Below are 23,356 nucleotides of genomic sequence, written 5' to 3'. Positions count from 1 at the left end.
TTTAATGAGAAAGAAAACAATTTGAGAATATAGTAATAGCGAAATTTTTCCTCATGGGCAAATAGGATGGCTATATCATTCAATTTAGTAAGATGTGCCACAACAGTTTCAGATTCATAACCATGAAAAGGATCAGATTCAACCAAATTAATTAACTCAGGATCGACAGAGAATTCATAATCCTTATCAGTAACAAAGATAGGTGAAGTAGCAAAAGCGGGATCATATTTCATTCTAGCATTCAAGGATTTTTCTTTGAGCTTAGCTAACAATTTCTTAAGATCCTCTCTATCATTGCAAGCAAAGAAGTCTCTAGCAGTTTCTTCATCCATAACATAACCCTCAGGTACAACAGGCAATTCAAATCTAGGGGAAGAATCATAATCTTCAGTTTCAATAATATCATGATTTCAGTAATTTCATTCTCTCTAACCCTAGCAAGTTGTTCATCAAGAAATTCACCTAGTGGCACAGTATTATCAAGTAGAGAAGTAGTTTCATCATAAGCATCATGCATAACAGAAGTGGCATCATCAATAACATGCAACATATCAAAATCATTAGCATGTGTAGATGTCGCAAGTTTACTGAAAACAGAAGGAGAATCAAGTACAGAGCTAGATGGCAGTTCCTTACCTCCCCTCGTAGTTGAGGGAAAAATCTTGGTTCTTTGATCTTTCAAATTCCTCATAGTGATCAACAGATATAAATCCCAAGTGACTCAGATAATAGAGCTATGCTCCCCGACAATGGCACCAGAAAAAGGTCTTGATAACCCACAAGTATAGGGGATCGCAACGGTTTTTGAGGGTAGAGTTTTCAACCCAAATTTATTGATTCGACACAAGGGGAGCCAAATAATATTCTCAAGTATTAGCAGAGGAGTTGTCAATTCAACCACACCTGAAAGACTTAATCTCTGCAGCAAAATATTTAGTAGCAAAGTAGTATAGAAATAGCGGTAACGGTGGCAAAAGTAACAGTAGCTGTTCTGTAGCAATCGTAACAGTGGCAACGGAAAAGTAATGAAGCAACGTCAATATGAATGAGCTCGTAGGCAATGGATCAATGATGGATAATTATGTTGGATGGCATTCATCATGCAACAGTTATAACATAGGCTGACACAGACCTAGCACCAAGTCATCAATATAATGTAGGCATGCATGTATTCCATATATAGTCATACGTGCTTATGGAAAAGAACTTGCATGACATCTTTTGTCCTACCCTCCCGTGGTAGCGGGGTCCTATTGGAAACTAAGGGATATTAAGGCCTCCTATTAATAGAGTACCAGACCAAAGCATTAGCACTTAGTGAATACATGAACTCCTCAAACTACGGTCATCACCGGGAGTGGTCCCGACTATTGTCACTCCGGGGTTGCCGAATCATAACACGTAGTAGGTGACTATAACTTGCAAGATAGGATCAAGAACACAAATATATTCGAGAAAACATAATAGGTTCAGATATGAAATCATCGCACTCGAGCCCTAGTGACAAGCATTAGGCATAGCAAAGTCATAGCAACATCAATCTTAGAACACTGTGGATACTAGGGATCAAACCCTAACAAAACTAACTCGATTACATGTTAAATGTCATCCAACCCATCACCGTCCAGCAAGCCTACGATGAGATTACTCACACACGGCGGTGAGCATCATGAAATTGGTGATGGAGGATGGTCGATGATGACGATGGCGACGGTTTCCCCTCTCCGGAGCCCCGAACGGACTCCATATCTGCCCTCCCGAGGAAGAACAGGGCTTGGCGGCGGCTCCATATCGTAAAACGCGACGAATCCTTCTTCTGATTTTTTTCTCCCCGAACGTGAATATATGGAATTGGAGTTGAGGTCAGTGGAGGTCCAGGGGGGCCACAAGGACGGGTGGCGCGCCCCCCACCCTTGTGGCCAGGGTGTGGGCCCCTTCACTTGATTCTTTTGCCAATATTTTTTATTAATTCCAAAAATCATATCCGTGAAGTTTCAGGTCATTTCGAGAACTTTTATTTCTGCACAAAAATAACACCATGGCAATTCTGCTGAAAACAGCGTCAGTCCGGGTTAGTTCCATTTAAATCATGCAAGTTAGAGTCCAAAACAAGGGCAAAAGAGTTTGGAAAAGTAGATATGACGGAGACGTATCATTCTTCAGCCACAGGCCAAAGTGTGGCCCGCAGCGAAGGAAGGCCTCGCAGACCGTGATGAAGGCGGCTAGATGGAGGATGGAGTTCTGGGCCAGGTGATGAAAATCAAACCCATAGTAGTACATGACCCTGCGCACAAAAGGGTGCAGCGAGAACACCAGCCCTTAGATTAGATGGGGAACAAAGACTACCCTCTCCCCAGCATTGGGAGCGGGCACTTGCTGGCCAGCGGCAGGAGCACGGGCGGCGACATTGGTGGTTAGATACCCCGCATTGCGCAGCACTTGGATGGTGCCGTCTGTTATGATGGAACCAGCCCAGTGCCGCTAAAGGGTCTCGGCTATGGCTGGCGAGGGAGGATGGACTCGCTAGAGAAAAAGGATGCGGGATCGGATCTGGGCGCTAGAGCTAGACGAAGCATTAGATGGGGAGAATGGGATCGTGGTCAGTTGCGTTGTCCTCCCTTTTGCTCTTATAGGCCTGTGAAAGGCCAAGAGTCCCCCTCGCTGCACCGATAAACTCACCACTACTATCAAAGATGTTGAGCATATGGGGGGAAACAAAATCTTGATGATATCCCTGATAAAACATTCGCGATCTTTGCCTCAAAGGGATGTGCCAGTAAAAAGTTTGCTTCGGACTGCAATTTGAGGAGAGCAATAATTGCTCGACCTGTTGTGTGGTGAGTCGTTTCGATAAAGTTGTCAGACTAAGTGGAACCGTTCACACCAAGGTGCTTGGCATTCAAGGCTTAGATACCCAATCTCTTTGGGCAAAGGGAATGGGTTTGGTCGAGCTTTGGCTGGTGTCGCTCCTTTGAAGGAGTGGTTCGAAAATAACAAGGAGGAACTCGTCTGTCGAGCCAAGGACTCCAGATCTGAGGTTGTTATCGTCAGGAAAATTGTCCTCGACATAGAATACCAGCTCGGGGGCTACTGACAGTGTCCTGGATAAGAGGGTACTAACCCAGTTGGCCCATTCTCCTCGGGTTGGGCTGACGAACCTCCATTTTGTGATCAAGATGGACTCCAGAGGTCGTGCATAGGAGGCGTGATCAGGACTGCCTCCCTCGAAGACTTGAGATATACTCCAAGATCTCTACCGCCGCCTAGCTCCTAGCCACCGACCTTGTAACCCTAGATACCCTCCCTGGCGTGTATATAAGCCATAGGGTTTAGCACGTAGAGGGGACATCAATGCAAATCATTAACCTAGTCCTAGAGTTAGACCACACATTACGATCTCGAGGTAGATCAACTCTGTACTCGATACATCTTCATCAATATAAACAAGAGCAGGACGTAGGGTATTACCTCCATCAAGAGGGTCCAAACCTGGGTAAACATTGCCTCCTTTGTTCCTCTTAACCTTGATCCAAGATCCACAGCTCGGGACCCCCTACCCCGAGGTCTGCCGGTTTTGACACCGACAATACCCATAAAAAGGGAAGACGATGTTCCTTCTATACATGTGGTTGTTCAAGAACTATTGTTCAAGAAAGCATTTGGCTGACGTTGGTATTTTGATAAGCCGAAGTTCAAAGTTCAGTAGACCATATACCTTCAGAAATATCAGCTTTTGTCTCCGATACTGAACCTTCTCTCCAAGTTTGTTGCATATCCCTACCAAACAAAAATGCCTTGGTTCCCTATAATACCAAACGTGTTTGCAAACTAAAGAACAATCAACAAAAGCCAACAATTTACAAAGGAATGATTACATATGTTCTATATTCTTGTATCCAATCTCCTACCTGGTTAATCATATCGTTCTCTATATAGATAATGCAAAGCCTCATATTCCATTTGAAGAGTACTTGCTTAGAACCATGTGGGAAATTAGGGCCCTTAAATACTGATAAAATGAAACATTAATGGTAGGCAAACAAATGCCTAAAGAGATAATGAACCTTGTTTTTTTTCTTGCATAGAGAGAATGGACCTTGTTAATTATTTGGTACTTTTATCAGACAGATACTGCCACCAATGATAGGAATCATTTTACTACAAATCGCTTCAGGAAAACTTACACTATGTTGCAAGTTGCAATTGTGAACGTAGAACTGAAACAAATAGATATTAAAAAAGCTATAATCTCGATATTGAGTTGCAACAGGAATTTTTAACTCAATAAAGATGCGAGTAAAGGAAATTGCTAGCCTGCAAAAGAAAGTTGAGGGAAAGAATAGTAAATCTGAGCATCCACTGAGCAAACAAATACTCAGATCACACTCTTGGCACATGACGGACCAATGATGAATCATGGCTTTCTCAAGCGCAATAAATCTGAACATAATTATTATTATTATAACATGGCGGAAAAAATCTCAGTTACAACAACATCAAAGTTGTTTTGGTGTTTCACTTACTTCATTCCTAGTTTGCCTTTAAACAGAAACATTCTTGACTCTGGATAACTTGAGATGACTTGCTGAAATGCAATAGAAGGAATCAAACACAATAAAGCATCGGTAGAAGGGCGCCTCCTCGCCTATGCCACGTCATGGATTTTATAGTCGCATGTATCTACCCTAGATAACACCTCCCCATGGCGAATTCTTTCCTTATCTTCACCATGAAGGCAGCCCAGCATGCGACATCCCTCTCTCTCTCTCTCTCTCTCTCTCTCTCTCTCTCGTTTCCTCTCCCATCTGGAGGAGGGGAAGCGGCTGCGAGCATGCCACCAGCGTTGGGTCGATGATGTCATGCCTCGGCGACCGGGATCAGGCAAGGTAGATGGGAGGCCGGGATCAGGAAAGGTAGATCAGAAGAAGTGGCGCCCCTCTCCCCCGATCTCCAGATCCATGGCAGCAACAGCGAGGTGAGCAACGGCAAAGGTGCCTCCGCAGAGGTTGTGGTCGGCGTCCGGTGTCTAGCAGAGGTGGTGGTGATGGTATGACCTGGGCAATAAAAATGGTATATTTTTCCTATAAGATGGTACCCAATGAAAAAACAACCAACTGTCTCTGGGTCCAACTTCTTAATTTTTGATCGAATACTTTAGCTTTAGCAAGGTAGCCCCGCACATGCAACTAATTCCTGCTCGGTTTCTTTCCCGTCCACATCTCATAAGGTGTGCTTGATGCTGACTTAGATGGATCAAGATTCAGGACGTGCACAATTGTTTTCAATGCCTCCGTCCATATTAAGACTTACTCATAAACTTGCATAAATAAGCATGCTCCGCGCCATGTCCATAAGGGTGCAATTGCAATGCTCCCCATTTTGCTCAAGTTCACCAGGAATTAAATATTGGGTAGCAATTCCATTTTCAGTAAGATATATGGCGAATGGATAAGGAATTTGCGAGTAAGGAGCATGCCTAATATTCTCCCGGTGATAAAATTGTACTACTTTGATCTTTTGGTTGAGCTGATTTTCAATCTCAACTTTATAGATCTTCAAATTTTCCAAAACTTCAGATCGATCACTATAGGATAAATGTAGCCATAGCAAGAGAAATCATCGGTGAAGGTGATGGAAGGATCAAAACTATCCACAGACTTTACATTAAAAGGTCCGCATATGTTAGTATGAATAAGTTCAAGGACCCCTATCTCTCTTACTGCTCAATTCTTAGTTGTTTCCACGTCCCTTGATATAGACAATGCAATTTCTACGTCAGAGAAATCTAGCAGATAAAGTATTTCTACTATGATCATTCGTTCCATTCCCCCCTCAAAATGTGGCCCAAGAGATGATGCCACCGTTTCCAAGAAGGATTGATACTTCTCCCATTTGTTTCATGATTACATTCATTCACTTTCATTTCATGGAGATTCGCACACATAGAATAATTGGAAAGATATGTAACATATAAAGTTTTCCTTGTCTGACGGTGAGGCTCTCGAAATAGGATTTCACCCCGCTTTATAAATAAAGCAACGGTCCATACAACCAGCATCCTGATAGTAAAGTTACGATGGCTGGGGCAACATCACAGACATGCCCAAGAAAACATGAAAGAAATAGGAACAAAAAAGCCACCTAGTGGCAGCCGCCAAGCGGCACTACGATTAAGACAGTCAATGCGTTGTAGCCAGAAGTGCATCCATCATGAGGCCAAGCCGGTCATGATCACGCTGCCTCAAAAGTGGGTGTCAGTGCTGCAGAAAAGCAAGGAGTTTGAAGGAGTCAGATGCCTTCCTCGGAAAGAACTTCTCTATGGCCATTTTATTACGCATCGTTCAAAGTGTCCAAGCCAACGCCACAAAGATAAGCCAGAATAACCGGCGTGTTGCGTATGTTGCGTAGCCCTATGCTGGAGGAACTCCGCGAGGTTCAGGGCCTCTCATTCGGGCCCCGGCGCCTCACGGACGAACGTCCATAGAACCCCCGCCGCCATACAGGAGAATAGGATATGGGTCCTAGACCCCGGTACCGTGCACAGGGGGGACAAGCCATCACCCGAAGCCATGCCGCTTAAGAACCTCAGTCCTCGAAGGGAGGTGGTTCCGTAGTAGTTGCCACACAAAGATCTTAATCTTGAGGGGTAAGGGGTGCTTTCCACAGTGGTAAAAGCCAAGGAGTGATAGGTGACTGGCATAAAGCATGGTACGCCGTGCTCACCGAAAACTCCGTCATCGGAATGAGCCGCCACGACACGGTGTCCGGTAGCACCAGCAGGAGGGCACTCCGTAGTCTAGTCCAGTCATCACTTTTCGCTTGTCCAACGTACGTCTCATGGTGAGCCTATGCCCTTTGAGATCCAATTTGAATAGCAGGAGGTTCGCGCATTTTCTCCAAGGAATGACCCTCAGTTATCGAAGCATGGCTCAATAGCAGTTTCTGAGTCGACGGTCGACCAACTCGTCACCTTGGTCGCTCGAACGCCCGGTTAGTTCGCTTGCACGTCTTTTTTTAGTTGGCGCTCACACACATGTACATTTGTTTCCTGGCTTTTGGCTATCTAAAAAAGTCGACTAACGGTTGTCTTAAAATAAATTGTGAAATAGGAGCATGTTCACAAATAAAATAAAAAAATCACGCCATGTCCTGACTTGCTACTATAATACACCCCTTCATGAAAACGGTTTTTTGACACTATACTAATATCAAAAGAAATGTCTTACATTATGAGAGGGAATACCATATGTGATTAGCAGAACCTGGTTAGCTACTAGTCTAGTGGCAAGGGCACTCGGACCACCGGAACAAGTAGAAGGTCACGGCGCAGCCGCACGGTGACTCCCATCTCCGTCATGTCGAGCTCCTCGGCCTCCGCCCCGCCGGGCAGCTCCCAGTCGAAATGGTACAGCAGCCCGGCGAGCGCGAGCTCCACGTTGGCCAAGCCGAACGACATCCCGGGGCACATCCGCCGGCCCGCTCCGAACGGCGTGTACTCCATGTCCGCCCCCTTGAAGTCGACCTCGCCGCGCTCGAACCTCTCCGGTATTAACTCCTCAGGGGCGTCCCAGTGGGCGGGGTCCCTGCTGGCCCAGGCGTTGACGAGCACCATGGTACCCTTGGGCACGTCGAAGCCCAAGACCCGACAGTCGTTCATGCACTCCCGCGGCAGCAGCGGCGGCGCCGGAGGGTGCAGCCGGAGCACCTCCTTGATCACCAGGCGCATGTAGTTGAGGCCGCCTAGGGAGTCCTCTGTCACGTTGGGTTGTCCGGCGAGGGCTCGCCGGACCTCGTCTTGCGCCTTCCGCATCACCCTGGGGTTCTTGAAGAGCTCGGCCATGGTCCAGATCAGCGTGGTTGCCGACGTGTCACTGCCCCCGGCGAACATGTCCTGTAGGATTATGGCACGATACATGCATGATAACGACTTTTATTTCATGGACTGATGGAAGAAGATGCGTGGATTCCGTGAGTGAGGTGCTTCATTACGTACTCCGACGGCGGACTTGATGTTGTCAATGGACATGGGGAACTGCAGGTGGCCTTCCCGCTGGATCCTCAGGAGCACGTCGAGCAAGTCCTCCTTGTCGTCATCGGCTGCTCTGTTCTCCTGGTGCTCCTGGACGACGGCGTCCATGAACGCGGCACCATCTTCCTGGTGCCGGCCGCTTCATCCGGCCCGGCATCCGGCTGACGAGCATGGCGAGGCGCGACGACGGGTAGAGGTCCGGCAAGCTCATCCTGGCGAACAGCCTGATCCCGCGCTCCAGCATCACCAGGAACTTATCCCGGTCCTTGAACCTGCTCCCGATGATGGCGCGCACCGCCGAGTCGGCCGCGTACGCCGACAGCCGCTGGCTGAGGTTCACCGGAGTAGACGACGCGGCAGCCGCCGCAACCGCCTGGAGCAGCCGGCCGGCCTCCTCCTCGCGCACGGGCCGGAAGGACTGGACGCGCCGGGCGCTCAGCAGCTTGACGGTGCAGATCTTGCGGATCTGCCGCCACTTGTCGCCATACGGCGCGAAGAGAATAAATAGCATAAAACTACTAGTTTACAGGCTATGTTCCAAAAAATACCACTTTTTAAATTTTCTCAGAAAGCTATCGAACGCGCGGTCCGCTGTTTCAAAAAACCCAAACCCGCGGTGACTAGCGATTTAACCCGTTTCCTCACGGACCAGGCCCATCTATCAGCCCACGTGGCCACGCGCGCTCACGGCGCGGCCGTTAACGGCCGTTAGCCGACGGGCCCGGTCGGAACTGGGGTAAATATACCCGCTCGGTCGGTCGGGCGCACCCGCTCGCACACTCTCTCGTGCTCGCTCGCTCACTCCCCTGCTCTCACTCCCCTGCTCCAGTACGAGCTCGCCGCCGCTCGCCGTCTTCGAGGCCGGTGGCCGTCGACCTCCTTGCCGCAATGCCTTCCTGGAACGACGAGGAAACCAGCTCGGAGGAGGAGTGCGAGGTTGTCAGCATGGACATGGGACTTATGGTAAGTTCTTTGCCACCTAGGGTTAGGGTTAGGGTTAGGGTTAGGTGCTAGTAGCCCTAGGCTACAGCCATGGATGTTGCTGAGTGTAGTGTTGTTGTTGTGTGTGTGATACTGTTCTTGATTAGTGAGGGTGGGGTTTGATTGTAGGATTGAGGTAACCTAGGGTTCATCTATGTACAGTGTTAGGGTTCATGCTGATTTGGAGATTTTTTAGTGATCAGGTTTAAAGAACAGTGCTTGTTGATTCTGGTATTGAGTGGAGATTGAAACTAGTGTTTGTTGGTTATTATGGTTGCAGGAGGAACCAGACACCACTGTGGAGCCCCTTTTCTGTGGCTAACTTGAGCTTGCTCATCCCAAGTGCATTCTGCACCAACTGAGGCCTATTAAGCGTGTTGCTTTTGAAGGGCCTGTAACAGGAAGGCGTTTCTATGGCTGCCCAGTCCAGGTTAGATGCCAATAAACATTTCTGCTATGTATGTTCACTGATGTTTGATATGATGCAGCACTTTGTTTGATATGACAGTCACATATGTAATAACTTATCATATCTCATTTATGTTATTCATTGTTAGAAATTATGAAGTCTATACAAGTTAATCATGGAACTGAAATAAGCTCCTAGTCCTTTTGTAATAACTTATCACATTTATAAATGCAGGAAAATGGTGTGAATTGTGGTGTTGTAGAGTGGGTTGATGGGCCTTGGCCAACTGTTCTTCAGAGATGTCTGTGCAAGCTATGGGAGATGTTCCATGAGCAGAACTTTGGAAGGGTACAGGACAAGTAGAAGTTTGAGAAGGAGTTGGCCAGGCTTAAGAGTGAACATGAAAGGGAGTTGGCCAAGCTTAGGACTGAAAATGACAAGCTTTGCATTGAGTACACCAAGCTTGTTGATGATGTATCCAAGATGTTTGACTGGCAGGATGGTAGGATGGACAAGAAGGTGTACCAGAAACAAGTGGAGGAGGAAGAACTTGAGAAGAAGATGAAGGAGCTAGAGGAGAAAGCTATGTTGGAGGTGCAGATGGAAAAGCTCAAACTTGCAAAAGAGCAGAGGTGCATTTTGCAGAGCCAAGCTGATATCATCAAGAACACCAGGAAGGCTATGAAGGCTGTTGAAGTTGACAGAGATGTTCTTAAGAAGGAGAAGGCAAAGCTTGAGCTTGTTGTTGCTGAGCTGCTGAAAGAAGGGTATGGCAGCAAGGAGAAGTTAGAGCAAATCAAGGCCATCCTTGAGTCTTGAAGCTTGATCTTGGTGAAGTAAGTACATCCAAAGGCCTTTATATAAGGATGTGGCCTGGCATGACTGCAAGTGATTATGGGTGTACATTTTGGGGGAATGTGAAGTTTAACCTAGTGCAAGAACCTCATTTCCTATGTTGTTAAGTTGTAATGGATCACCTATGGTATTAAGTGTTGTAATGGATCTCCTATGCTATTAAGTAGTGGAAATGGATCTCTTATGCTACTAAGTTGTGGAAATGTAGAATGTATGCTATTAAGTGTTCAACTTGATCTTATATCTTTTATATGTTATTTGTTAGCCTACTAATATTATTTCTGTGGGTAATTGGGCTTAGTGGCCCACTAGTCTTTGACCAAATGCAACCCTAGGCCTACTAAACCCAACCCCATCCATCTGTCAATATAAACCCCTCCCCACCCCCACCCTTTCCCAGTTACTCCACCAGCCGCCACCCAAAAGAAACCTACAGATGGATCCTGACATGGGAGATGTCACAGAGGAAGAGGGGGAGGCTGTGGAGGTTAGGACAGCAGCAGCAGCAGCACAGAGGAGGAGGAGGAGGTGCAGGCAGAGGGCACTAGAGGCGGCCCATGATGAGCAGCAAGAGGAGTTCAACCGCCGACTCTCCGACAAGGTACTGGAGAAGTGCAATGATGAAGAACTAGAGCTGGTTTTCACTGGCGGCAGGGGAAGGTCATTCATGGAGATCATTAGGTGGGCAAGGATGAGGGCAGTCATGGCTCCTCATCCAGCAACTAGGGCCAAGCGGGTCCGTTTCTTTGAGCGCTATGACTGATATTTGTGAGATTTGGATGTAATCTATCTTTCTCGCTATCTGTAAGTCAATTTGAGAGATAGTTTTGGTAGTATTTGTGAGATTTGGATGTAATCTATGAGACTATCTTTCTATCTATGTAACATTTGGATGTTTCTGAATAAATGTATGCATTTGGTCAGTTATGCATATCTCAGTATCTTATAATGCACTTGGTCAGCAGCACCATCAATTTATCAAGTGTTGAATCCACATATAGATAAAAGTTGCAGATGAATTGAAGTTGCAGACAAGTGCAGAATCCACATAAAGTACCATATTACAAACCAAATCAAACAGTGCAGTATCAAGTACTTAGTGAGGCAGTGTTATGACAAACCAAATCAAACAGTGCACTTGCATACATAACTTAGGATAACAGAGGAGTTCAACCACTTCAGCTAGTTACCACTTGCATAAAAGTAATCTTTCAGCCTCCCAGATGGCTTCCTGACCCTCTTTGACCCATCCTGCACAGCACTTGTAGCAGATTGTCTAGGAGCAATGAAAGATCCATTGCCAGCTCTATTGGCAGCAGCTGACCTGGTGTTCTTTGCTGGAGAAGACCTTGATGACCTTGTGTTCTTTGCTGGAGAAGACCTTGATCCATTGCCAGAAATAGTTGTGTTCTTCTTCTTGGGAGGTGGTACTAGTGTTGAAGAAGAGGTGTTGGGCCTGCTCTTCTTGAGAGGTGGTGGTACTGCTGTTGTAGCTGGAGCTGCCCTTTTCCTTGACCTAGAAGCTGTCTGTGTTGACACACTTGTTATTGGAGGAGGAGTTGGTGCAGGTGCAGAGGCAGCAGGTACCCTTGATGGCCTTTGTGCAGTTGCAGCCATTGAAGAACCAGCCTCAGAGTAGTTTGCTCTATTTTCCTACACAACAATATTAGTTAGAACTATTTTCCTACAAATGAAATGAATGTAACAATGAAATGAATGTAACAATGCAATGAATGTAACAATGGAATGAATGGACATACCTGGTGCTTGTTCAGCCTCATCTGAAACTTAGGTTTCAAAGGGACACCACAATTGTTGATCATGTGCCCTTGCTTCTTGCAGTTGCTGCATGTCACTGTACCAATCCTAGAAGTATCCTTTTTAGCTGGCACCTCAAACATGCCTTTCCTCCTGGCAGTTTGTTTTTTACCTTTCTTTTCTCTAAAAATAGGGGGAGAAATATCATCACCAGGTGTATGAGGCCAATGGTCAGGACCTGGCACAGGGAATATTATGTGCTTATATGTTTCACAATACATGGGTTTCTTGAAGAAAGCAGAAACATAGTCTTCAAACTTGTTGTGCTCAGGCTCACTGTGAGACTTGCTAGTTGGGTCAGGTTTTCTAACTGGCTTAAGCTTTTTGGCTGCTTTTGTAGTTACAGCAGCAGGATCCACTACTTCTTCATCTTCAAAAACTATTGGTTCTTCCTCCCAAAACTCAGAAGGTTCTGAGTTAGCTGCACAATAGTGCTCTGCAGTATCAGTGCCAGCCTCATCTTCACCTCTACACCAAGCTTTGTAAGAAATTTTCTCCCCTCTGTAATCACCCCTAAAGAACTCAAAATCTGAAGATGATTTGTCATCTTCAACTTCACCTTCTTCCTCTGGTACATCTTCTTCTTCTTCATCTGCTTCTTCTTCTACATCTTCTTCTTCCACAACTGTTTTCCCCTTGTTCAAATTGCTGCTTTGTTGTGTGTTCATGTAGGGCTCATCAGGGGTTAAAGATGGCAAGCTAGCATTAGAGGCAGGGTACAGAACACCTTCTTGTGAAACTCTGTAAACAACAGGTTCACCAACATGATCAATGGGGATCTGTTCCTCATCAGCTGGGCTTGGATCAGTAGCTTTTCTGACACTGATGTTCAGTACCTTCTTATCAACAAATAAGTCAAGCATTTCCTCTAATGCCTCCTCAGTATCCAGGGCCTCCACACCCTCCAGCCCCTTTCCCTCTTCCTTTACATAAGTCAGAAATGCATCCATGCCATAGCCCTCCAACTCAACCAATGCTAATATGGTCAGATAACTGATATCTGAGGAAACTGAATACTTTTTCTCCATATTATCTATTCCTTAAAAATGTAGCCTCAAGTCCCAAATCTCATCATCTAAGCTGTAGGATTAAATTGACAAACAATTATTTTTTAAGTCAATGAACATTACTGAACTTTCTTCAGATATCAAGAACATCTATGCACTGACCAAATGAACTAACCAAATGCACTTTCTTCTACACTGACTTAACCAATAAAATACAGTAGCATGCCAAGAACAAACAATTACTAACCCTAGTTCTAATTTGAACTAAAGCACACGGAAATTTTAACTAAAGGACTCAGAAACATTGACCAGTGCTTACCTCACTCCACCAAAGGACGACGCCCAATGGTGGCCGCCTGCTGGATCAGTGTGGATGCGCTTCGCCACTGCCCTAGCCGCGCGGACTTCCGGATCTGAGCTCGCCGGATCCACATGAGCTGCGGGCGGTGATGGCTGCTGCGACCGCTGTGGCGGGAAGCTCGAGCTGCCTAGCCATTTGTCCACCTCTGAGTGTCCACCGCCCTCCTAGCCGGTGCCGCCTTGCCTCAATAGCTCGCCGCCGACGACATTTGGCTGCGCCGCCGCCATCGCCCACCTAGGTCACCGCGGGGGAGAGGAGGGGGAGTGAGAGAGTGTGTGGCCGACCGCCCACTTTGGTTCCGACCGGACCCAGGTCAGCTAACGGCTGTTAACGGCCGCGCCGTGAGCGCGCGTGGCCACGTGGGCTGACAGATGGGCCCAGTCCGTCAGGAAAACGGTTAAAACGCTAGTCACCGCAGGTTTGGGTTTTTTGAAACAGCGGACCGCGCGTTCGGTAGCTATCTGAGAAAATTTAAAAAGTGGTAGTTTTTTGAAACCAAAGCCTGTAAACTAATAGTTTTACGCTATTTACTCGCGCGAAGACGATCCCCTCTGCTCCCTCGGGGATGCACAGGCGGATCATGCGGCTGATGGGGCGCGTGGCAAAGTCGACGTCGCGCGCCACCATGACCTCGCGCGCGGCGTCCGCGGAGGAGGCAACCACGACGGGGAGGCCGCCGAGGCGGAGCAGCAGGAGCGGGCCGTGGCGTCGCGCCAGGTCGCGCATGGCGCGGTGCGGCAGGTCACCCACAAGGTGGTGTAGGTGGCCGATGACCGGGAGTGCCCACAGAGACGGAGGCAGCAGGTGGGCGCCCTCGTGGTGCCGGCGCCGGCGCACCGCGCGGTTGAGGCATAGGAGAGGGACAACAATGGCCAGGAGAGGGAGGAGGAGCTGGTAGAGCTGCAACGACTCCATGCTTTGAGTTCAGAGTGACACTGACGCGCCGTATGCATTAGCATAATGCATCGCTTTCACCCACGCTTACAATAATGGCGTCGCTTGAAACAGAGCCAAAACCCCTTGTACTTCTATTACCTACTAATAAAAGCAATATGCGTTTCCTCCATTTTTTTCATCCGTTCACCCATGTTATTATTTTTTATATGTTTGTTACTACCCAAGTTGGTACTAAATATCTGTTTTTGTGTTTTTCACCGGAAACAGAAAACAACCAGTCCCGTACATCTCCTGGGCCTCAGGATTACTCATGGGCCGCCATGCATGGGCTTGTTGAAGCAAAAAAGAATTAATCGCATTGTGCAGGAATCAAACTCAGGACCTCCTCTCAGAACCATGAATGAGCTACCAACTGAGCTATCTCTTACTTGTGCAGAATTTAAGGATATGCAGTCTAACTAATAGTCTCACATCGATCTTTTACATCAATTTCCATTAACTTATATACACAACTGCGATAATCAACGGGCAGAGATGGAAAAGAAAGCAAACAGATGGCTAACACTTGAGGGCCGGATAACAACGCAAGCCATTGATGGACAAACAGCCAGAGGCGAAGGAAGGATAAACATCAGGAGGTGTCCTCAATACGAGGCCATGGGTGGGCAAACAGCCGATGGTGAAGGGAGGGCGCGGACGGCTGAGCAACGCGTCGAGCTCCACGTACGGACGTGGCGATCAAGGATGATCAGCTGGCTAGCTCGGGCGGAGACGGTCGGTTGATGGTGGTGCCGGAGGGGCAGTCAATGCTGTCGTGGGCTCTTGGCCATCTATACGGCGGCGGCGGCGGGTTCATTCATCTCGGACTTACATTGTTGAACTTTGCTCTCCTTTCTCTGTGGCCATGTGAATTAATCATCACAGGTTTGATCATGCCCTGAAATCTCAGTGGGATTCAAGTTTCACGCCAATAAGCTTAGACGAGTTCCATCAGTGCTAAGAAATCAAGGTGCCATTTACTGAACCTCTTCATCCCCTTTTTGAAATAAAAGCTTCCTTCCTCTTAACAATTTACACAATGTCCGTGTATTCCAGGTGAAATAAGCGTCAGCTCTTCTAGTTGAAGCCGCCGCAGACAGGCACTACACGAGGTATGATATTACTCTGTTTCTTGCAAATACAGACATCACGGATATGAGACGTTGCGGCTGGTCTCGTCGAGCAAGTAGGAAGCTGATGCCAAGCTAGATGGTCGATGTGTAACACCGTGTGGTGTCTACGTCTCGATCGCTGGATTACCTAGCTCGCTTTCTGTTCTTGTCATGCAGCCGATGTACTAATTGATCAGAGGTTTTGCTGGTACGGCCGGCCGAAAAGTACTCGACCGGATCCGAACTACTTTCTTATGACGTATTGGCATGTGATGTCGTCCAACAAATTACTGTCATACGCTATCCATCGTGTTTCAATTTTTTTCTCTTGCATGGCGCAAACTGCTTGAGGGAAGCTTCTCTAAGCTAACCTTCCGGCTGCTGTGGCAAGCATGTCTATGTTCGGTGCTTTCAACAGCAAGCAATCTTCTACGGGGTAGATCTTGTAAGTGGGAGCATAGTAAATAAATATGATTTATCGAATCCATTGTATTAAGGAGTTCTATACTTCTGCTTCATGCAAAGACTATTCTGTTATTAATTTGGCTATATATAGTGGAAAAGTCAAAGAGTATCCTACTTAAGTAGTTGCCTTATTTGTAATAACAACACTAACCTGAAAGTTAAGCACACCAACTAAGCTTGATTTTTTCTCTAGAGGCAGTTCAAAGAGCTCAAAGGGATATTTTCCTACGTAATCAAACTGGAAAATGTACACTGTCAAATTGTTGTTATCTACGCCATCTCCTCCTAATTGCACAATATTTCATTATTATTAATTTCACCACAACAGAATTATTGTACTTTTCTTACTTGAGAATTATTTCAGCACAATCGAATTATTGTACTTAGTATGCTAAACAACACGTTATTTCTAATCTTCAAACCAGAGCTCGGGTAATTCCTAAAACTTTACTTCTCGCGTGGTCATGGCCTTTAGTAAGATGTCATCTGGTAGTTTCACAATAAAAGAAAAAGTTATTATCCTGAAATTTATTTTATTTTATTTTTGTTCAGCAGTGTTTATTTTATTTTTGTTCAGGGGTATCTCTCATGTGTTTCAAAATATTTTTTTAAAGGTCTAGGGGCTATTTTTAGTCACCAGTGATCGATCCCCCACCCTTGCCATTGATCCTTGCCGAGCTTCAAAGATCCTAGCACAAAACGCCAGTTCACTAAGGTATTCTATTCTTTTTTCTGCTTTTGTGTCTATACTGTAGTCACATGCCATATAATTCCTCTCAATGAATTACTCTCTCCGTTCCTAAATATAAGTCTCTTTAGAGATTCCACTATGAACTACATGCGAAGCAAAATGAGTGAATCTACACTTTAAAATGTGTCTATATACATCCGTATATAGTTTGTAGTCGAATCTCAAAAAAACTTATAGTTAGGAACAGAGGGAGTAGATAATAACGCACATCTTCTTATTTTTATATGTTTTGTTATCTGGTTGCTCCGGTTGATAAAGGGGAATTTGCATAGGTGCACTTAAAATGATTACTGTTATAGCTGACGTATGACTTGCAAGGTTTAATTTGGTACATTTTTGTTGCACCTAAACATTAGGTATATAAACATGTTCATCAAGGTTGAGAAGTCATTATCGAATTTGAAATTATCAGGATCTCAAGCATTGTCAGGTTGTTGTACGTCATATATAGAGCAAGAAGAGTGCAAACCAGGACGTGACAAGATCAAAACAAGCATAATCCTTTCATATTTTCTTCCTTGCTCATTTCGCTGCTGCAACAAAAAATTAACACTGTATTCCCGTTGCAACGCACGGGCAATTTTCTTATTGAATTTAAGTACACACCAGTTTTATCTTCCGTTGCAACGCACCGGCATTTGTGCTAGTATTGTATGAAGTATAGGTGCCTTTGTGCTTGTCTGTATCATCGCACACTTACAGCTGTCTGCCCACCCTCTGAGCCCCTCCCAAGGTAGGGATCGAGTAGATCTGGGGCTCTGCATTCTCTGCAGGCATTCTCAGGTGACGTCTAGTGATGATAGTTTTAGGTATTACTGCAATTCATTAGGATTGACGTGATAGGATCGTAAGACTACACATTAGAATATTACCACAAATCAATGAAAGTAGATATTGGTGCTGACGATGTGAAGTCCCGTGGCTACTTGATGCACGCGTAATGCATGCTCGGTGCAGATGGTCGCAACAGGTGGCCGCGTTCCTTCAGGACACCGACACTACTGTGGAACACCGGCAGAGCTTGGAGATGATCTTCCTGTCATGCAACGCTCCCCCAGATCGGTTAGAGTTTAGGGATGTGGGGAGCAAAGTAAACCATGCGTGAACTAGTCTAGCGTAGGTGTCGACTACTCCCATCTAATATATGTGCGCTGATGACAGAGGAACAAAACCACTTGTTGGCTAGGGTGTCCCCGATCAGGGCGCATTCGTTAGATGAGAGGGGCCTGAGTTGGTGTGTGCCCCCCCCCCCCCCCCCCAACCCCCTAATGTTATCTTTTATCCTCTCGGCCTATTGAGCCTTTAGATCAATTGCAACATTCTTCCCCTTGATCGTTAGGGTCAATAAATTTTACCAATTTTTCAGAGCAATAATGTACCAAAGTAAGGTATTACAATAGCCAATGAAATGTCATTAAGCATCAGTCCTTATAGCTCACGTCCAATTTCCAAATGAAAATACATTACTTTATGGGTAGTGGTTCATACTAGGGATCCCATAATTCCAGGATCACGAGACCTCCAATAATCCCATACTTGTCGTACTGAGATGTTTAACATTAATAATTTGATCATGGATTCTTATATTTCACAAAATGACACTTTATGTCAATGTGTTTGGCAGCAACACTTGACTTGTTGTTGTTGCACGCATAGAAAACTGCGGGTTCATTATCGCAATACACTGTCGGTGGTTTGGAAATTATGTTTGATACGTCTCCAACGTATCTGGAAATTTTGAAGTGTTCATGTTATATTTACGTCATTTACTAATGTTTTTGGCATAATATTTATTTGACTAACATATTAATCCGGTGCTAAAGGCCAGTTCCTTTTTTCTACTATTTTTGGAAATATAGGTTAAAACTCTGTGGAGCTGGAACGCGCTGAATTTTTTCTGTGATTACTTTTGGGAATTTTCGGAATTTTGGGTGAAGCAATCAACACAAAAAACATCCCCGAAGGCCCCAGAAGGGCAGGGGCCATTCTTTCGCCGCAAGAAAGCTAATTTCTGAAGAAGAAAATGTGTAAAAAATTCAGCCCGATCAGAGTTACGGATCTCCACCTCCGGGAGCCATGAGGCCAAGGAGCAGAGGGGGAATCCTCTCCCCATCTGGGGGAGAGGCCAAGGAAGAGCAAGAATGAGGGGGCCTCTCCTCTCCCCCCCTCTCTCTCTCCCTCTCTCTCTCTCTCTCTCTCTCTCTCTCTCTCTCGCGGGTGCTGGAGCACCGTCGGGGGAACCATCATCACAGTGACCATCTCCATCAGCTTCATCGTCTTCAACACCTCCATCACCTTCCTCCCTTTTTATTAAACAGTCCACTCTTCCGCATCTCGCTGTAATCCCCTACTTGGACATGGTTTTTGATGCTATAAATTATTATCCAATAATTTGCCACATTGCTATTATGTCTAAGTATATTATTTTTTCTACGGGTTAATTGGTGATCATGATTGGTTTGAGTTGCATGTTCTATTTTGTTATTGTCCTTTGGCGCCCATCATATGAGCGCACATATATGGATTACAATGTAATATGTGATTTATTTGCTTATGGTGGGTTGCGGGAGGGATAGAAACCTAAACCCCAGTTCGTGAGTCGTTGCATATGGGATGAAGAGGGGCAATTTATCTTAAGGTCATGATTGAGTTTACCTTAATGAACTTGTTAGCATTTGCGGATGTTTGCTAATAGTTCTAATCATAAGTGCATAAAAGTCCGAGAAAGGGATAGTATGTTAGCAGAGGCCTCTCCCACATATAAAACTACAATGACGATTATCGTTCTGTTAATCAATTGCCTCCCAAAATAAGTGTCTCAACCTTAGTACAACTTTGTACTAAAGTTAGTACAAAGTCAAGACACTTATTTTGGGACGGAGGGAGTATTAGGATAGGAAATACCACGATAATTTTCTTGAAACATCGTGACTACGCAAACAAGATAACAAGCAAGCAAAGAAGTAAACAAGAAAAAGGCAAAACTGAAATATTTTGTATTTTTGTAAAACTTTTTAGAAGTGGGGGAGATGAAGACGAGAGGCAAATGGCAAATAAAGTAAATGCAAGAAGATAAAAGTTTATGCGTAGGTACTTGATAGATGTTGATGATGTCTCCACGGCAACAGCACCAGAAATTATTCCTGCTACTTGTGAGCTGTGTTGGGATTTCATCGAACAGGAGAGGATGATGCAGTACAGTAGAGATAGATATTTCCCTCAGTTATGAAACCAAGTTTACCAATCCAGTAGGAGAACCAAGCAACACTATGTAAACAGTACCTGCACACAAACAACAAATACTTGCAACCAACACGTAGAGTGGTTGTCAATCCCTCAAGGTTACAAGCAAGATTAAATTGTATAGTTTTTGATAGATATATCTGACAAAAATACAAATAAAATAAATAAATGCAAATTGCAGCAAGGTATTTTTATTTTTAATATATGATAAAAGATAGACCCGGGGGCCATAGTTTTCACTAGAGGCTTCTCTCGAGAAAATAACATGCGGCGGGTAAACAAATTACTGTTGGGCAATTGATAGAAAAACAAATAATTATGACGATATCCAAGGCAATGATCATACATACTGCCGCCTTGGTCACATTGGTGTCAAACGTATGAAGAAACGCCATGCAGATGGACTTTTGGAGTCTCTTGATTATGAATCATTTGACACGTGCGAACCATGCCTCATGGGCAAAATGACCAAGACTCCGTTCTTCGGAACAATGGAGCGAGCAATCAACTTGTTGGAAATAATACATACTGATGTACGCGGTCCAATGAGTGTTGAGGCTCGCGGTGGCTATCGTTATATTCTCACCCTCACTGATGACTTAAGTAGATATGGGTATGTCTACTTAACACTACTAGGAAAACGCTTATAGATAGAAGTTTACCAGTAGCGTTTGTTTATGACCCCACGCTACTAGTAGTTAGTAGTAGCGCTGGCTAGAAAGAGCGCTACTGGTATCAGTTAGCAACAGCGCTTTTTATCTAGACAACGCTACTGCTAAGTGTAACACACCACAATATCTGATCAATAAATGTTAGCAGCGCTTGTAGCCCAACCAGCACTACAGCTGGTGGGCTTAGCAGTAGCGCTGGCCCATTGCTCGCGCTGCAGTGAAGCCCACTACCTCCCCCGCACCCCCCGGCCCGGCCTCATCACTCTCACTCACACTCCCACCACACTCCTCCCTCGATCCCCCGCGCGCCGCCGTCGACCCCTGCACACTGTCGTCCCCCGCGCCGGCCCTCCTCCCTGCGTCGGCCGCCCTCGCCCGCGCAGGCCCTCCTGCCCGCCGGCCGCCCAGCTCCCCCGCGTCGGCCTCCTCCTCCGCCTGCCGCCCCGGCCCCCACGCCGGCTCTCCTCCCGCGCCGGCCCTCCTCCACCGAGAGGTACTCCTCCCTCCTTTCTCCTCCTCCCTCCCTCCCTAGTTATAGTTATTAGAGTAGTTATTTTGAATCCTATGTAGTTGAAAAAATGTAGGTTATTAGAATAATGTAGGTTATGATCGAACCCTTGCTAGGACAGATTAGGTATGAACCCTAGTTAATTCGTATGAACCCTAGGTTTTTAAATTTAGCTAGGTTTTAAAGTTAGGACAGCAATTTAGCTAGGTTTTTAATTAGGTGTAGTTAATAGAATTTAGGTGTTTTAAGTGTATTTAAAAGAGTTTTAGGTGTTTTAGTTGTTTTAGGTGTAGTTAACAGAATTTTAGGTGTTTTAGTTATTTTAGGTGTAGTTAACAGAATTCTAGGTATTTTTTTAGTTCAAGCAATTGTTGTTATTTTTTTTAGTTAAAGCAATTTTTCCTGTTATATGCAAATTTGCAGTGGACATGTCATATTTAGAACATGTCACATTTCGGACATGTCATATTTTTCCGAGTGGCCTATGTTTTGCCAGAAATGTCAATTCGTTTACGTTCTGGCAAATTTCAGGCGCTCGATATGTCCTATTTTTAGCAAAGGTCATGCCAAATTTTGCTAAGTGTTTATTAATTTTGTTTTCATAATTAAGCATTTTGTTCTCGACGTCGACGATGCCTATCCCGCATCCTCGTCGTCGACTCGGCGGAGGACTCCTGGTTGAGCCGAGGGGCCAAGTCCGGGACTGGGCTCCGCCGGACTGGTACTGGGTTGTGCTACCTTCTGGTGAGCGCAGCTTAGTGAGGAGCCAGCCCGTCGTCGACCCGGAGCTTCTTTTGTGGTGGTCACGTGGGCCTGCATCGGTGGAGAGGCTTGAGTCCCCCGTGCAGGTGGTACAACACTGTGTCACGGAGGAGAACGCGCACGTCCAGCGCTACTTGGTTGCGTTGGCGAACGGCTGGTTCTCCAATACCTGCAGATTCTTTGGGGATCTCACCGGAGCTATGATCCGGTGATGGTTCCTTCTCTCTGGGTGTCCACCGCGGCCCACTGAACCTAGAGGAGCTATTATTCGAGATGTATTAGTGATATTATATGATGATCTTTGCTACAAACTACTATATATGTATTCGATGATGGATTATTAATTACCTATTAGTTATTTGCTTATTGAATGCAAAAGATGAGCGCGGTTTGTGCTACAAACTACTACATATGTATTCATGATGGATTATATGATGATCTTTGCTACAAACTACTACAAACTACAAATTTTAGGTGTTTTAGTTGTTATATGATGATCTTTGCTACAAACTACTATATATGTATTCGATGATGGATTATTAATTACCTTTTAGGAAATGTCTGACGATGAAAGGGAATTCGCTATGTGCGAGTACTGCGAAGATGAGCGTGGTATGTGCGACAGGCGTCACCTGGTAGAAGGTCGGCGCTTCAGCATCAAGCTCCAAGAGACCTTCGATGTTGAAACGGTACGCAACGACGACAAGTGTTTTTTGTTTTTTTGCACGACTTCTCTGCTTCTTCAACGTGTAATTTCCGTCTTTTACAATTCGACTAGCTTATCCCATGCCATGCAAGACGCTATGTCTTGGAGAAGATGGGTTTTGAAGATCATGAAAGAATGGAGACAAAGATAATTCAACTAAGGACCCATCATGGTTATGATTTTGCTGTAAATCTATACAATTCCGTGAACTCATCCAATTTTGGTTGCCTGAATTGGGAAGCCCTTTGCAAGGCATATGATTTTCATGAGGGTATGCTTCTCACCTTCGATCTTGGTGATCCTGACATCGACGAAAATGATATGACCATTTGGGTCCTTGTTGACACGCTTCCAGTTCTACCGCTGTGTGAGTTTCTTAAACATATTTACTAAGTAATTTATATTGTTTATTTCAAAATATTTGACAGCTTATTTCCATTGTCAGCTTATTTTCATTCTTCAAAAAATGTACGGAAAATGGTAGACAGAACCTACTACTACAATGATGAAGCACAATTAACTTATAAGGAGCAAGATGGTCTTATCGCATTTTTTACTAATCTTGAGAATTACAATAGCTATTATCAAACTCCTCCACATTATGGTCAATACGTGCCACTAGTGCACGTGTTGAACTACGGTAACATCAATGGAGATATCATGGTAAGATTTTCTACTATTACCACATCCGTGCATCTTTTGCATTAATTCTTCTAAAACTAAACTACATTGCTAACTACAA

At 45.2% G+C, this 23,356-nt stretch overlaps 1 pseudogene; it reads right to left on the bottom strand.

The window, feature by feature from the left end:
• Positions 1-7,273: 7,273 nt before the first annotated feature.
• LOC123050054 (desmethyl-deoxy-podophyllotoxin synthase-like) lies at positions 7,274-14,375 on the bottom strand (annotated as a pseudogene).
• Between the last annotated feature and the right edge of the window lie 8,981 nt (positions 14,376-23,356).

Source organism: Triticum aestivum, chromosome 2D (assembly GCF_018294505.1).
Source record: "Triticum aestivum cultivar Chinese Spring chromosome 2D, IWGSC CS RefSeq v2.1, whole genome shotgun sequence".
Lineage (NCBI taxonomy): Eukaryota > Viridiplantae > Streptophyta > Magnoliopsida > Poales > Poaceae > Triticum > Triticum aestivum.
The sequence above is the reverse complement of the archived record's forward strand: the minus strand, read 5'-3'. Positions and strand labels throughout refer to the sequence as shown.